This window comes from Dipteris shenzhenensis, chromosome 9 (assembly GCF_047967505.1).
Source record: "Dipteris shenzhenensis isolate YYH24624 ecotype China chromosome 9, Dip_SZ_1.0, whole genome shotgun sequence".
Classification (NCBI taxonomy): Eukaryota; Viridiplantae; Streptophyta; class Polypodiopsida; order Gleicheniales; family Dipteridaceae; genus Dipteris; species Dipteris shenzhenensis.
Genome location: NC_141604.1, coordinates 5,423,072 through 5,440,862, shown reverse-complemented (window position 1 = coordinate 5,440,862; position 17,791 = coordinate 5,423,072).

Genomic DNA, 17,791 nt, shown 5'->3' with positions numbered 1-17,791 from the left:
TCTCTCGCTCTCTCTCTCCCTCCCCTCCCTCCTCTATCTCTCCCTTCTCTCTCTCTCACCCTAGTGGCCGCGGCTGCCAGGACCCCTCTCTCTCTCTCTCTCTCTCTCCCCCTCCCCTCCCTCCTCTCTCTCTCCCCCCTCTCTCTCTCACCCTGGCGGCCGCGGCCGCCAGGACCCCCCCCCCTCTCTCTCTCTCTCTCTCTCTCTCTCTCTCTCTCTCTCTCCCTCCCTCCCCTCCCCCTCTCTCTCTCCCTCCTCTCTCTCTCCTTCCCCTCCCTCTCACCCTAGGGGCCGTGGCTGCCAGGACCCCCCCTCTCTCTCTCTCTCTCTCTCTCTCTCTCTCCCCCCTCCCAGGGGGCCGCAATCGCCATGAACCCCTCTCTCTCTTTGGTGCTCTCTCTCCATTCCTCTCACCACCTTCTTCCCCTACCCCCGCTCCCCTTACCACCGTCGCCCCCCCTCCTGTCTCCCACCTCCCCCTACTCTGATGCCCCCTACCCCTGCTCCCTCCTCTCCCTCCTCTCTCTCCCTCCCTCCCCTCCCTACCCTCCCTCTCGCCTCCCCCTACCCCTGCTCTCTCCCCTCCCTCCTCTCTCTCTCTCCCTCCCCTCCCTCCCCTCCCTCTCACCCTGGTGACCACGGCCCCCACTCCCCCCTCCTACCTCCCCCTAGCCCGTTGCCCTCGCTCCCCCCTCCTACCTCCCCCTACCCCCGCTCCCTACCCCGCCTCCCCCCCTCCTGCCTCCCCCTACCCCTGCTCCCTACCCCTGTTGCCCCCACCTTGCCTCCCCCCCCTCCCTACCCCCGCTCCCCCTCTCGCCTCCCCCTACCCCGCTGCCCCCTACCTCACCTCCGCCCCCTCTTGCCTCCCTCCTGCCTCCCCCTACCCCTGCTCCCTACCCGGCCTCCCCCCCTCCCGCCTCCCCCTACCTCCTACCCCGCTGCCCCCTACCCTGCCTCCCCCCCTCCCTACCCCTGCTCCCACCTCTCACCTCCCCCTACCCCGCCGCCCCCTACCCCTACTCCTCCCTCCTGCCTCCCTACCCCGCTGCCCCCCCTCCCAGCTCCCCCTACCTTTGCTCCTTACCCTGCCTCCCCCCCTCCCTACCCCCGCTCCCCCCTCCCTCTTACGCCACTCTCTCCCTGCTCCCTCCCTCCCTCCCTCTTCCTCCCTCTTTCCCCTCTTCCGTCGCTCCTCCCTCCCTCCTTTCCTCCCTCTCTCTCCCCCCCTCCACTTCCCTCTTCCTCCTGGAGGCCACGGCCTCCAAGGCTTCTCTCCTTCTCTCTAAACTTTCTCTCTCTCTCTCTAGTTCCTCTCTCTCTTTCTTTCTTTCTCTCTCTTCAAATTTTTTTAAGAAAATCTAGATAAAGAATTAATCAAAAAAATTTACAAGTACCTGGAAAAAGTTTGTAAGTTTGCTCTTTCTTGCTTTCTTGCTCTTCCTTCCTTGCTTTCTTGCTTCAATGAATGAAATGAGGGGAGAATGAATGAAGAAGGAAGACTATATATAAGAAAAACTAGGTTTTCCTCCTCTCCTATTGGCTTTCCATTCCTCCCCTCTCTCCTATTGGCTTTTCATTCCTCCCCTCTCCCATTGGCTCCCATTACTCCCCCTCTCCCATTGGACCCCCATCCCTCATCCCAATCTTCCATTGGCCCTCCCCCCATCCATTTCTTCTTCCTCCCCCATTGCCACCACTGCCATCCCACATTTCCACCACATCCCATACTCCTCCCATTTCCCAAAATCCCATATTTCCCCATCTCACCCTCCTCTTTTTCATCCCCTATTAACTTCCCTCACTCATTTCACTCCCTTATTATCCTACTCTCCTATTACCTCCCCCTCTCCCATTCCATTCCTCCCTCCCCACTCTCACTTCCACTTCCCATTACTCACTTGCCATTTGCAAACTATTAATATATTATTATACTATTTTTTATACTTATTATCATACACCCCTATTACCTCCCCTCTCCCATTCCACTCCTCCCTCCTCACTCCCACTTCCACTTCCCATTACTCACTTGCTATACACATTTGCAAACTATTAATATATTATTATATTTTTATACTATTTGCAAACTTACATGTGGACAAAATCACAGGTGTCAAAGCGATCCTATCGTGGTCATACAACAATTATGCTTTTATTCAAGGGCGTATTTATCTGCATCAACAGGCTTATTTTAGCTTTTATTTTGACACAATACTCAAGGTATGAAGTGCATAATTTGTGCACTAGGTGTTTACTTTGTTGTATCAAAATTGTTTGCCACACACACACACATATACACATGCCAAAAATTTGCTAATATTATCACATCTACATTTCTCCGTTTGTACATGCCTCAACCTAGGTCGTATTGACTTGCATACCAAGTGGTGCACCCATCCCATAAGTACTTGTTCGGATAACACACCTGCAAACGTATTTTATGATGATTGTGCATAACACTAGGAACAAAATGGTGTATAATGTGCGATCGACTATGCAAAGCATATTGAATGGACACAAGACTTTGCACGTTTCTCAACCTAGGCAGTATTGACTTGTGTGCAAAGTGGCATCCCCATCCGATAAGTACTTGTTTGAAAAATACACCTAGGATCGTGTTTTTTGACGGTTCTATATGACACCAAGGCAAAAACGGTATTTAATACTCAATCTACCATGCAAAGCATATCCGATGGGCACAATACTTTGCACGTGCCTCAAACGTGGTGGTATGGTGTTCCATGCAAATTGGAATGCCCATTCAATAAGTACTTGGTATGATAATACACCTAAGAGTGTGTTCTTTGATGGATGTGCATAACACTAGGGGGGAAACGGTGTATAATGTGTGATCCCCCATGCAAAGCATAACCGATAGGCAAAATACTATGCACACACATCAACCTAGTTGAAATTGACTTTCTTGCAAAGTGGCTCCCCCATCCGACAAGTACTTTTTAGAATATCACACCTAGGACCATGTTTTTTATTGGTTGTCCATGACACTAAGACAAAAATGTTGTTTTATGCTTGATCGACAGTGCAATGCATATCTGATCATCACAATACTTTGCACACATCTCAACCTAGGTATTATTGACTTACATGCAAAGTGGCATGCCCATCCCATAAGTACTTAGTCGAATAACACATCTAGGACTACGTTTTTTTATGGTTGTGCATGGCACTAAGGCCAAAACGGTGTTTAATGCTTGATCGATAATGCAAAGCATATCCGATGGGCATGATACTTTGCATGAGTCTCAAAAATTGTGGTATTGCATTGCATGCAAAGTGGTACACCCATCTGATAAGCAGTTGGTCAGATAACACACCTAAAAGCATGGTTTTTTATGGTTGTGCATGACATGGAGGCACAAATGGAGTTTAATACATGATATACCATGCAAAGTACATCCGATGGGCACAATACTTTGCACCCACCTCAACCTAGGTGTTATTGAGTTGCATGAAAAGTGGTGTGTCACTTAGATAAGTACTTGATCCGATAACACACCTAGGACAGTGTTTTTTTACAAATGTGCTTGACACTAAGGCAAAAACAGTATTTAATGCTCAATCAACCATGCAATGCATATCCGATTGGCACAATATTTTACTTGCACCTCAACCTAGGTGATATTGACTTGTTTCAAAAAAGGCACACCCATTAGATAAGTACTTGGTTAGATAACACACCTAAGGGCGTGTTTTTTTACGGATGTGCATATCACTAGGGGAAAAATGGTGTATAATGCATGATCGACCATGCAAAGCATATCCAACGGTCACAATACTTTTCATGCACCTCAACCTAGTTCAACTAGACTTGGGTTCAAGCCCCCATCTGATAAGTTCTTGTTTGAATAACACACCTAGGACCGTGTTTTTTTATGGTTGTGCATTACACTAAGACAAAAACGGTGTTTTATGCTTGATCAACAATGCAAACCATATCTGATCGGCATAATACTTTGCACACACCTTAAACAAGGTGAAATTGACTTACATGCAAAGTGGAGTGCCCATCCCATAAGTACTTGATCGAATAACATACCTAGCAGCATGTTTTTTTACGGATGTGCATGACACTAGAGCAAAAATGGCATTTAATGCTCGATCGACCATGCAAAGGATATCCGATGGGCACAATACTTTTCCTACACCTCAACCTAGGTGGTATTAAAATGTTCTCAAAGAGTCATACCTATCCGATAAGTACTTGGTCATATAACATACCCAAGGGCATGTTTTTTTGCAGATGTGCATATCACTATGGCAAAAACGGTGAATAATGTGTGATCGACCATGCAAAGCATATCCGATGGTCATAATACTTTGCCCGAACCTCAACCTAGTTGAAATGGACTTGCGTGCAAAGTGGAGTGCCCATCCCATATGTACTTGATCGAATAACATACCTAGCAGCGTGTTTTTTTACGGATGTGCATGACACTAAGGAAAAAACGGTGTTTTATGATTGATCGACAATGCAAAGAATATTTGATGGACATAATACTTTTCACACACCTTAAATAGGTGAAATTGACTTACATGCAAAGTGGAGTGCCCATCCCATAAGTACTTGATCGGATAATATACCTAGCAGCGTGTTTTTTTATGGATGTGCATGACACTATAGCAAAAATAGTATTTAATGCTCAATCGACCATGCAAAGGATATCTGATGGGCATAATACTTTTCCTATGCCTCAACCTAGGTGGTATTGAAATGTTCTCAAAGAGCCACACCCATCCGATAAGTACTTGGTCAGATAACATACCTAAGGGCGTGTTTTTTTGCGGATGTGCATATCACTACCGGAACAACGTTGTATAATGCGTGATTGAACATGCAAAGCATATCCAATGGTGACAATACTTTGCATGCACTTCAACCTAGTTGAAATAGACTTGCATGCAAAGTAGGAGCCCCTATCCGATAAGTACTTGTTTGAATAACACACCTAGGACCATGTTTTTTTATGGTTGTGCATGACACTAAGGCAAAAACAGTGTTTTATGCTTGATCGACAATGTAAAGCATATCCGATGAGCACAATACTTTGCACACACGTTCAACTAGGTGGAATTGACTTACATGCAAAGTGGCATTACCATTGCATAAGTACTTGATCAGATAACACACCTAGCAGCGTGTTTTTTTACGGATGTGCATGACACTAAGGCAAAAATGGTATTTAGTGTTCGATCGACCATGCAAAGCATCTCCGATGGGCACAATACTTTTTCTACACCTTAACCTAGGTGGTATTGAAATATTCTCAAAGAGGCACACCCATCCGATAAGTACTTGGTCAGATAACATACCTAAGGGCATGTTTTTTTGCGGATGTGCATATCACTACGCCAAAAACGGTGAATAATGCGTGATCGACCATGCAAAGCATATCCGATGGTGACAATACTTTGCCCCACAAGACTACGAATCCCACCGTTCGACGAAAGCGGAAAGTTGGACGGCTCTAACTATCCTCTCTAGAAGTTCAAGATGAAGACCATCCTAAGCGCATATTAGCTTTGTGACACTGCTACTGGGGTGGACGTGAGGCCGGTTCCGAATCCAACCAATATAGGACAAGAGATAGTACCAACTACGGATGAGATTCTCATGTGGACAAGAAGAAATGCAGATGTGTTGTGTTCTATTGTCTGCAGTGTTAGTGATTCCGTCATGGCCTTAATTCAACATGTCACCACAGTGGAGGAGGCATGGACGCTCTTGAAAAATCAGTACAAGACCACAAATCAGACGCGGATTCAGAATTTGGAGACTCAACTCGCGAATGAAAAGTTGTCTGAGTCTGAAGCGGCAGAGAAGTTCATTACCAAGTTGAAGAATCTACACGATCAGATGACTACGATTAGCATCACCATCACCAGCGAGAATCTAGCACGAAAGTGCATACGGATTCTCCCACCAAAGTATAACGGTCTTGTTATGGCACTGAATACGCAGAACAGAAATCCAACCCTCAACTTTGAGGATTTCAGTGCAATGCTTCTGGAAGAGGAGATGCGTCAAAAGACGAGGACTGGAGAAGATTCGATTTTCTAGACCGGATCAAAGAAAGGTAAGGGTAAGGACTCTGGTAACGCATCTTCTTCTAATGATAAAAAGAGAAAGAAGAAGATCAAGTGCTTCTATTGCACCAAGGCAGGGCACAAGCAAAATGAGTGCTGCAAGAAGATTGCAGATTAGAAGAACAGAGTGAAGAAAGAGTCTAGCAACAGCGCGCAGGCAGTACCCATAGAGTTCATCGTAATTGAGGAGATTTGCACGTACCTGCATATGAACCTTGGATCATTGATAGTGGTGCATCGCGCCACATGACTAGTCAGAAGGATTGGTATACCTCTCTACAGCCGGTAGGGAATGACATCATGGTAGCAGTCGGCAATGATGCAAAATGTCCAGCAAAAGGAAAAGGTACGATTGCTCTCAAGTTAGATGGAGTTGTAAAACAGTTGTCCGATGTTCTTTATGTGCCAGATATCAAGAGGAACTTGTTGTCCATTTTTGCGATCACGGATCGGGACCTCAAAGTTCAATTCGATAAGAATGGTGCACACATCCTGGATCTTCAAGGAAAGGTCATTGGTAAAGGTACACGGTGCAACAACATTTACGAACTCTCAGCTTTCAGTGCTCGAGCAGATGTGAAGAACACTAAGCTATGGCATGAGAGGTTTGGTCATCTAAACTTTAGTTCTTTGAAGGAGATGCATAAAAGTGGAATGATTGCAGAGCTACCAGAAATTTCAGATTTGGCTGATGTATGTGAAGCTTGCATGATGGGCAAGTAGCATTGGCAGCCCTTTCCTAAAGAGGCCAGCAGAGCAAAGGCTCCTCTAGATCTCGTTCACACGGACCTCTGTGGAAAGATGGAGACAAAAGCTTGGGGTGGTTCCTTCTACTTCATGATGCTAATCGATGACTACAGTAGAAGCATATGGTCGGGGAGGAAGGTGAAGAAGCTGAGATCAGATAGAGGTGGAGAGTTCACATCGACTGGATTCAAAAGTTACTACAAAAGTCACAGAATCAAGAGGCAGAAACCCCTGCCACATACATCACAGCAAAATGGAGTAGCATAACACAAGATGCACGTCATCTATGAAATGGGCTGGAGTATGGTGAAAGGGAAAGATTTGCCAAAGACTTTCTGGGCTGAAGCATGTAACACTGCAGTTTACATCCTCAATCGTAGCTACACAAAGGCTGTGAACGGGATGACCTTACTGCAAGCCTTTTCTGGTAAGAAACCTTCAGCTGCACATTTTAGAGTTTTTGGATGTGACTGTTTTGTGCATGTCCCTGATGCTACTAGGACCAAATGGGAACCAAAGAGCCGGAAGTGTATCTCCTTGGGCTATAGTGAAGAGGCGAAGGGTTACCGTCTCTATAACCCTATTACCAAGAAGGTAATTGTAAGTCACGATGTGGTCTTCTCAGAACAACCACATCAATTGGAGGAGGATGCTTCCTTCCCAGACAACCAGGACCAGGATATCCATCCAGTATCGCCACCAACAGTAGATCGAACTCCCCCAATGGTGCTTGGGAGGATTCAAGACAAAGAAGATGAAGAAGAGCCTGTAGAACCACAATGGCAACGGCCATTCCCGAAGTGGGTAAAGCAGCTTTTGGACGGCAAAGAACCTCCAGCAATTGAGGAGGAACCATCCAAACACCGTCGGTCCAAGAGATTAGAGGAGCAAAGAAGGGCGCATGAACACTTGGTCAACTATGCTTTGATGATAGAAGTGATCCGTGCTGATGAACCCAAGTGTCTTGAAGAGGCACAAGGTGATGATAGGTGGATGGAGGCTATGTAGTCGGAGTATGGCTCCATAATGAAGAACAACACTTGGGACCTTGTGGATCGACCACCAACGTGCAAGGTAATCGGAATCAAGTGGGTGTACAAGATCAAGTACAAGTCCGATGGCACGTTGGATAAGTACAAGGCTCGGCTCGTGGCAAAAGGATCTGCACAAGTACATGGTTTTGATTATCAAGATACTTTTGCTCCCACAGCTCGACTAACCACAATTCGTAGTGTTTTCGATTTAGCTGCCCAGGGAAGTTGGCCCGTGTTTCAAATGGATGTGAAATCCGCCTTTTTGAATGAAGATCTTAAGGAGGAGGTATACGTGGAACAACCACCAAGTTTTGAGATCCCCGGTTTAGAAGGTAAAGTATGCAAACTACAGAAGGTAAAGTATGCAAACTACAGAAGGCACTTTATGGGCTAAAACAGGCCCCACGAGGATGGTACCAATGAATTGATGCCTACTTTCTACAAAATGGGTTCAGGAGGAGCCCATCTGATGCAAATTTGTATATCTTTAGAGAAGGAGGTAAGTGTATGATCGTGGTCCTTTATGTGGACGACCTTGTCATAACAGGGAACCATGAAGAGAAGATCTCACAGATGAAGCATTTGCTAGGAAGAGAGTTTAAAATGACAAACCTCGGACTGATGCATTTCTGTTTGGGGATAAAAGTTTGGCAGGAGCTGAAACAGATCTTCATCTCATAGCTGAAATATGCTGGAGAGATACTGAAAGCATTTGGCATGACTGAGTGCAAAACAGTTGGTACCCCTATGGAGGCTAACGCGAAGCTCTCAAACAAGGATTCATCACCACTGGTGGACGAAGCAAAGTACAGAAGTCTTGTCGGTAGCTTGATCTACCTGTGCAGCACACCACTGGACATCAGCTTTGCGACTGGTGTATAAAGTAGGTTTTCCAATAAGCCCCAGGAGAACCATTGGAGGGCAGGGATGTGGGTGCTGAAATACATCAAAGGCACACTTGATTATGGCATCACCTATACTAAGGCCAACATCTTGACCGGATTCTGTGACTCGGATTGGGCAGGAGATGTGGATAGCAGGAGATCAATGACAGGGTACTGTTTCTCACTTGGATCTGGAGTTGTGTCATGGGTCAGCAAGAAGCAACCCATAGTTGCTCTTTCTTCTACCAAGGCCGAGTACAAATCTGCATGCTTTGCTTCTTGCGAGGCAGTGTGGTTGAGGAGGATTTTAGGGGACATGGGTGCAGTGCAGAACAAGCCTACATAGTTATCATGTGACGATCAAAGTTGCATGGCGATTGCAAAGAACCCGGTGTTCCACGCTCACACAAAACACATTGAGATTCAATATCACTTTGTACGCGAGTTGATCATGGATGGAGAGGTCGACTTGGTGTACTGTCCGACTACAGAGAATGCTGCGCACATCTTCACGAAGGCTCTTGGAAGAGACTTGCTAGAGAGGCAACTTCATCGACTTGGCATTGGGCCGAAAAAGTAAGTTCACTTGCGGGTGGACATTGAGGGGGGGTGTTAAATATCAATGCTCCACTCTTGTGTAACTACTTGCCAGTGGGAACCAGCTAACTCTACTTGTAAGCCCCCCATATGAGGAGAAGGCATCTGGTAGGTCCTGGTTTGGACACCAGCTAACTCTACTTGGGTAGCTCGGTCATCCGGTAGGTCTTGGTTTGGACACTAGATGGGGGCCATGTGTGGCTTGATGGCTGGATGGCTTCAGATAGAGTTGGCACACCACCAACTAGGCTACATGCAAGTGCGGGAAGGCATCCCATGACTGACCGCATTGAGGGTAGACAGAGCATTTCTTGGGGCAGCCCACTCTCGAGTTGCGGGGCCCGTTTGGAGCCTCAGAAGATCCCACATGGCTGTGGGCCGAACGGAGATCATAGGTTAGTTGCTCTATTTTACACATCGGTTCTATCGTATGGTCGGTGGCCTATTTTGGGACCGATCCCCAGTCAACCGTTTTGGGTGGACTGGGTCAACCACCCAATTGAGCCTAACCGACTATGACTGGTGGGTGGGCTATATAAGAGCAAGCCCGTGAAGCCCATTTCATCCCTGGCTATAGCAACCTTGATACCTTAGCATTCAGCCTCCCTCTTCTACTGTTTCCAGCACACCATCAAAGCTTCTTTCATAGGAGCGCACGGCTGGGAGGCAGCGCCATCTATTGTATCAACTCTACAGTAATCAAATTTTTGATTCTCCATACTATCTTGTTTTCTCTCTTGCATACGAGATCCTGTTATCTGTTGAGCACAGACATTGTATTATTTTCTTACATGCACGCACCTCAACCTAGTTGAAACGGACTTGCGTGCAAAGTCGAGCGCCCATCTGAGAAGTACCTGATTGAATAACATACCTAGCATCATGTTTTTTTATGGATGTGCATGACACTAAGGCAAAAATGGTGTTTTATGCTTGATCGACAATGCAAAGCATATCCGATGGGCACAATACTATGCACACACCATCAACTAGGTGGAATTCACTTACATGCAAAGTGGCATTCCCATCGCATAAGTACTTGATCGGATAACACACCTAGTAGTGTGTTTTTTTCGCATGAGCATGACACTAAGGCAAAAATGGTTTTAATGCTCGATCGACCATGCAAAGCATATCCGATGGACACAATAATTTTCCTACGCCTTAACCTAGGTGGTATTGAAATGTTCTCATAGAGGCACACCCATCCGATAAGTACGTGGTCAGATAACATACCTAAGGACATGTTTTTTTGCAGATGTGCATATCACTACCGGAAAAACGTTGTATAATGCATGATCGATCATGCAAAGCATATCCGATGGTGACAAAACTTTGCAAGCACCTCAACCTAGTTGAAACGGACTTGCATGCAAAGTGGAGCCCCCATCCGATAAGTACATGTTTGAATAACACACCTAGGACGGTGTTTTCTTATGGTTGTGCATGACACTAAGGCAAAAACGGTGTTTTATGCTTGATCGACAATGCAAAGCATATCCGATGGGCAAAATACTTTGCACACACCTTCAACTAGATGGAATTGACTTACATGCAAAGTGGCATTCCCATCGCATAAGTACTTGATCGGATAACACACCTAGCAGCGTGTTTTTTTGTGGATGTGTATGACACTAAGGCAAAAATGGTATTTAATGCTCGATCGACCATGCAAAGGATATCCGATGGGCACAATACCTTTCCTATGCCTCAACCTAGGTGGTATTGAAATGTTCTCAAAGAGGCATACCCATCCGATAAGTACTTGGTCAGATAACATACCTAAGGGCATGTTTTTTTGTGGATGTGCATATCACTACCGGAACAATGGTGGATAATGCATGATCGACCATGCAAAGCATATACGATGGTGACTATACTTTGCACGCACCTCAACCTAGTTGAAACGGACTTGTGTGCAAAGTGGAGCCCCCATCCGATAAGTACTTGTTTGAATAACACACCTAGGCCGATGTTTTTATGGTTGTGCATGACACTAAGGCAAAAACAGTGTTTTATGCTTGATCAAAAATGCAAAGCAAATCCGATGGGCACAATACTTTCCACACACCTTCAACTAGGTGGAATTGAATTAAATCAAAGTGGCATTCCCATCGCATAAGTACTTGATTGGATAACACACCTAGCAGTGTGTTTTTTTATGGATGTGCATGACACTAAGGCAAAAATGGTATTTAATGCTCGATTGACCATCCAAAGCATATCTGATGGTCACAATACTTTTCCTATGCCTTAACCTAGGTGGTATTGAAATTTTCTCAAAGAGGCACACCCATCCGATAAGTACTTGGTCAGATAACATACCTAAGGGTGTGTTTTTTTATGGATGTGCATATCACTACTGGAAAAATGTTGTATAATGTGTGATTGAACATGCAAAGCATATCCGATGGTGACAATACTTTGCAAGCACCTCAACCTAGTTGAAACAGACTTGCGTACAAAGTGGAGCCCCCATCCGATAAGTACTTGTTTGAATAACACACCTAGGACCATTCTTTTTTATGGTTGTGCATGACACTAAGGCAAAAACGGTGTTTTATGCTTGATCGACAATGCAAAGCATATCTGATGGGCACAATACTTTGCACACACCTTCAAATATGTGGAATTGACTTACATGCAAAGTGGCATTCCCATCGCATAAGTACTTGATCAGATAACACACCTAGCAGCGTGTTTTTTTATGAATGTGCATGACACTAAGGCAAAAATGGTATTTAATGCTCGATCGACCATGCAAAGCATATCCGATGGACACAATACTTTTCCTACACCTTAACCTAGGTGGTATTGAAATGTTCTCAAAGTGGCACACCCATCCGATAAGTACTTGGTCAGACAACATACCTAAGGGCGTGTTTTTTTGCAGATGTGCATATCACTACAGGAAAAACGTTGTATAATGCGTGATCGACCATGCAAAGCATATTCGATGGTGATAATACTTTGCACGCACCTCAATCTAGTTGAAACAGACTTGCGTGCAAAGTGGAGCCCCCATCCGATAAGTACTTGTTTGAATAACACACCTAGGACCATGTTTTTTTATGGTTGTTCATGACACTAAGGCAAAAATAGTTTTTTATGCTTCATCGACAATGCAAAGCATATCCGATGGGCACAATACTTTGCACACACCTTCAACTAGTTGGAATTGACTTACATGCAAAGTGGCATGCCCTTCGTATAAGTACTTGATCGGATAACACACCTAGCAGCGTGTTTTTTTCGGATGTGCATGACACCAAGGCAAAAATGGTAATTTAATGCTCGATCGACCATGCAAAGCATATCCGATGGGCACAATACTTTTCCTATGCCTCAACCTAGGTGGTATTGAAATTTTTTCAAACAGGCACACCCATCCGATAATTACTTGGTTATATAACATACCTAAGGGCATGTTTTTTTGCGGATGTGCATATCACTACCGGAGAAACGGTGTATAATGCATGATCCGCCATGCAAAGCATATCGGATGGTGACAATACTTTATAGGAACCTCAACCTAGTTGAAACCGACTTGCATACAAAGTGGAGCCCCCATCTAAGAAGTACTTGTTTGAACAACACACCTAGGATGTGTTTTTTAATGGTTGTGCATGACACTAGGGCAAAAACGGTGTTTTATGCTTGATCGACAATGCAAAGCATATTCGATGGGCACAATAATTTGCGCACCTTCAACTAGGAGGAATTTACTTACATGCAAAGTGGCACGTGCCATCCCATAAGTACTTGATCGGATAACATACCTAGCAGCGTGTTTTTTTACGGATGTGCATGACACTAGAGCAAAAATAGTATTTAATGCTCGATCGACCATACAAAGGATATTTGATGGGCACAATAATTTTCCTATGCCTCAACCTAGGTGGTGTTGAAATGTTCTCAAAGAGGCACATGCATCCGATAAGTTCTTGATCAGATAACATACCTAAGGGCATGTTTTTTTGTCGATGTGCATATCACTATGTGAAAAACGGTGGATAATGCATGATCGACCATGCAAAGCATATCCGATGTTGACAATACCTTGCATGCACCTCAACTTAGTTGAAACGGACTTGTGTACAAAGTGGAGCGCCCATCCCATAAGTACTTGATCGAATAACATACCTAGCAGCGTGTTTTTTTATGGATGTGCATAACACTAAGGCAAAACGGTGTTTTATGCTTAATCGGCAATGTAAAGCATATCCGATGGGCACAATACTTTGCACACACCTTCAACTAGGTGGATTTCACTTACATGCAAAGTGGCGCACCCATCCCATAAGTACTTGATCGGATAACATACCTAGCAGCATGTTTTTTTACGAATGTGCATGACACTAGAGCAAAAATGGTATTTAATTCTCGATTGACAATGCAAAGGATATCTGATGGGTAGAATACTTTTCCTATGCCTCAACCTAGGTGGTATTGACATGTTCTCAAAGAGGCACACCCATCAAATAAGTACTTGGTTGGATGACACAGCTAAGGGCGTGTTTTTTTACGGATGTGCATATCACTAGGGAAAAACGGTGTATAATGCGTGATTGACCATGCAAAGCATATCTGATGGTCACAATAATTTGCACGCACCTCAACCTAGTTGAAACGGACTTGCATGCAAAGATGAGCCCCCATCTGAGAAGTACTTGTTTGAATAACACACCTAGGATCGTGTTGTTTTATGGTTGTGCATGACACTAAGGCAAAAACGGTGTTTTATGCTTGATCGACAATGCAAAGCATATCCGATGGGTACAATATTTTGCAAACAACTTAAACTAGGTGGAATTGACTTACATGCAAAGTGGCATGCCCATCCCATAAGTACTTGATCAAATAACATAACTAGCAGCGTGTTTTTTCAGAGATGTGCATGACACTAATGTAAAAATGGTATTTAATGCTCGATCGACCACACAAAGCATATCTGATGGGCACAATATTTTTACTATGCCTCAACCTCGGTGGTTTTGACTTGTTTTTAAAGAGGCACACCCATCCGATAAGTACTTGGTCAGATAACACACCTAAGGGCGTGTTTTTTTACGGATGTGCATATCATTAGGGGGAAAACGATGTATAATGCGTGATCGACCATGCAAAGTATATCTGACTTTTGCGTTCAAAGTGGAGCCCCCATCCGATAAGTACTTGTTTAAATAACACACCTAGGACCATGTTTTTGATGGTTGTGTATGACACTGAGGCACAAATGGTGTTTAATGCGTGATATACCATGCAAAGCATAGACGATGGGCACAATACTTTGCATGCACCTCAACATAGGTGTTATTGAGTTGCATGCAAAGTGGTGTGTTCATCTGATGAGTACTTGATCGGATAACTTCTCCCACCAATAAATTAAGTTTACTAATTAAAAATTATAATAAATGAGTAGATTATTAAAAAGAGACTAATATTTATGTAATTGTTGCTACTGCAGCTTGCTTGCAAAGGACTCTCACAAAGGAGATGGCTATAGATTTGCTTCCACGGATGGATGTCATTTTATGTAGCAAAAGAGAAGTAGTTGCATTTGCTACAATCCATGATAGTGATCCCAATTTAGGTTGCCACTTTTGAAGACTTGGCGAAGATAAGGTGGCAGTTACTGTATCAAAGATTCTTAGCGCACATGTTGAGCTAAAGTATAAATGTGGAGATATGGAAACACTTGGAGATGTTATGCCCTACAATACATCCAACAAATCATTTATAGCATGGGACAAAGATGAGACTTATGCAACAGACATTATCAAGAATACAAAGTGCACCACCTTGGATTTTACTATAGGGGACATTTTTCAAATGAGATCATTTGCAAATAAGACTGTAGCAGAAGGTGAAGTATTGGGATTTGAACAAGTGGAGCAATGGTCATTTGCATAGATGAGGATTCTAAAAGTCACTGATGATGGTATGGTTGATAACATAACATCCTTATGTGATCCCTACTATGAGGTAGGCAAGAATATGAGATGGAGCATGCAATTTTTAAACATGAGAAAGAGGCACGTGGTTTTCAATGATAAAGACAAGGTATACTACAATATCAAAGGACCTAAAAAGTGTGCCCATGTGCCAGGCTCTATCACTTCAAATGTGCATGATTTCAATGTACTCAATTATAGAAGTGACATCTTATCTGGAGTGGATGAGTTCATTGGTTTCGAGAAACAAAATGATTTTAGAAGCGAAGCCTTATCTGGTGTGGATGAATTCTTGCACAGTGAGAAGGGCAAAGGTTTCAATAGCGATGTCTTGTCAAGTGTGGATGAGTTCATGCATATTAACAAACCTGGTATCAATCAAGCTTGTGGATTTGTGAAAGCCATGCAAGATGTCCCAATGAGCGATGTTCTCTTAGGAGTGGAAGAGTTTCAAGGTTCTTAATACTCTCATAGAATATTGAATTCATTGAATGGTCCTAAGAGTATGTTAAAAACGAGGATGAGATCAACAGAGGATTATTCAATATTTAACTTTGATTGTGATATGGCCAAGGATGCAACGACCAATCATGGATGCTTGGTTACAAACAAATGTGAGGAGAAGAAGTGCATAAATACAGATAACAATGTGCACGAGGAATGAAAATGGTCATACATATGCATGAAGAGAAAGCGAATCCAGGCAGATCCATAAAAGCAACCAAAGAGGAAGAGAGTAATGAAGGAAGAGAACATGTTAAATGCATTGGGATATCTATGTTGCAAGCGAAGATGTATGCACTTCATTGATCTTGCAGACATCAGGGAACATAGAGGACATGTGTGGCAAAGAAGAGGAAGCGAAAGAAATGAATACCTTCTCACAAGTCTCTCTTGCTTTCTTCAGAATGGCAATAAAAGGCTAAGTTCAAGACAAAAGGTAAAACCTCTTGTAAATGGAAAAAAGATTTGCAATAAGGCATATCGTAATATTACTGGATTATCCCATGGTACATATTGGGATTTAGTCACCAAGGCAAAGGGCGGCAACAAATTTAGCATTCATGGTAATAGATGAAGGTCCAAATCAAGAATCTCAACTATCAAGCAGTAGCAATTTTGCAAGACTTCATACATGAAAATGCTTTACCTCAACCCCATATATCTACCAAACTCCCTAACGGTGACGTGATCACTGAAATGCACCTTCCAATGGGCTTGACAAAGCTCGAAGTATTTGACTCTATTGTAGAAAAGCAAAGGCAAAGAGGGGATGCCGTAGCTTCTTCTCATACTTTGTATACTCTTTGGAAGAAGAACTTTGGATATCTTAAAATCCCAAGGAGGCAAAAAATGTCAAAGTGCAATGTCTGTGATGATTTAAAGCGAGCGATTGAGAGTGCAACATGTCCAAATCAAAGGGAATTATACAAAAAAAACCGAAAATCTCATCATGACCTTATTCAACATTCCAGACAAAAATATGCATTTTGGAAGGAGCAAGCTATTTCGCATCCTGATGACTACATGTGCCTTATTGTAGATGGCATGGATCAGAATACAACAACATTGCCTCATTTTGTTGCCACTCCACCTAAATTACAAGGAAAGCACTTTCTAAAGACACATCTATGTGGAGTGTTAGTGCATGGAATTAAGTTCTTTGCAGATATATGGATTGATTCCTTGCATCTACATGATAGCAATCAAGTTGTAACATCTATTATGAAGGCAATTCGCAATGTACATGCAGAAAAAGGTCGCCTACCACCGACTTTGAGAATACAAGCTGATAATTGCTGGCGAGAAAATAAGAATGTGCTCATACAGAAAGTAAAATTTTGATTTGGGAAGGATATTTTCACAAAGTAAACTTTTCATTTGGGAAGGATTTTTGGGCTTCATCCAAAAACAACAGAAAAAGTACAAAATTAATGAAATAGGTGTTAACATTGGGCTCTAATTTGGTTTCAGTGTGTTTGTCATAGGATTTTTCAATATTCTTGAAGAATTTCTTGGAAAAAATGCCAGACTCTTCTATTTTATGACTCTTTATATTCTAACTATTCAAATTTTGATGGTTCATATTCAATAAAGGGACTAACAAGATGCAAGCCATTATCCTAGACCACATTCAAGAGATTGTTCATAATTTTTAAGGTACCTTGCATGCCACTCATGGCCACCATTATTCCTTATGTCAGAATCCTTCTACACCTTGATTTCTATGTGCTACTCTCAAGGAAGATGACCAATGGTTCTTTTGCAACTTGTTTGAGAAGCTACTCGTGGTGGTGGGAATGGGTGAAAATCTATGGGCGGTTACACATCGCCCTCACACTTGCCCATTTTGATTTGAGGGATGGGCAGGTGTGCTTACACGGAGCGGCAGACAAGCAGGGAAGAAAATGCCATGGGTCCCATGTGTTCTCAAGAGGTAGGCTTTAGTTTATTAGTTGAACTCTTGTCT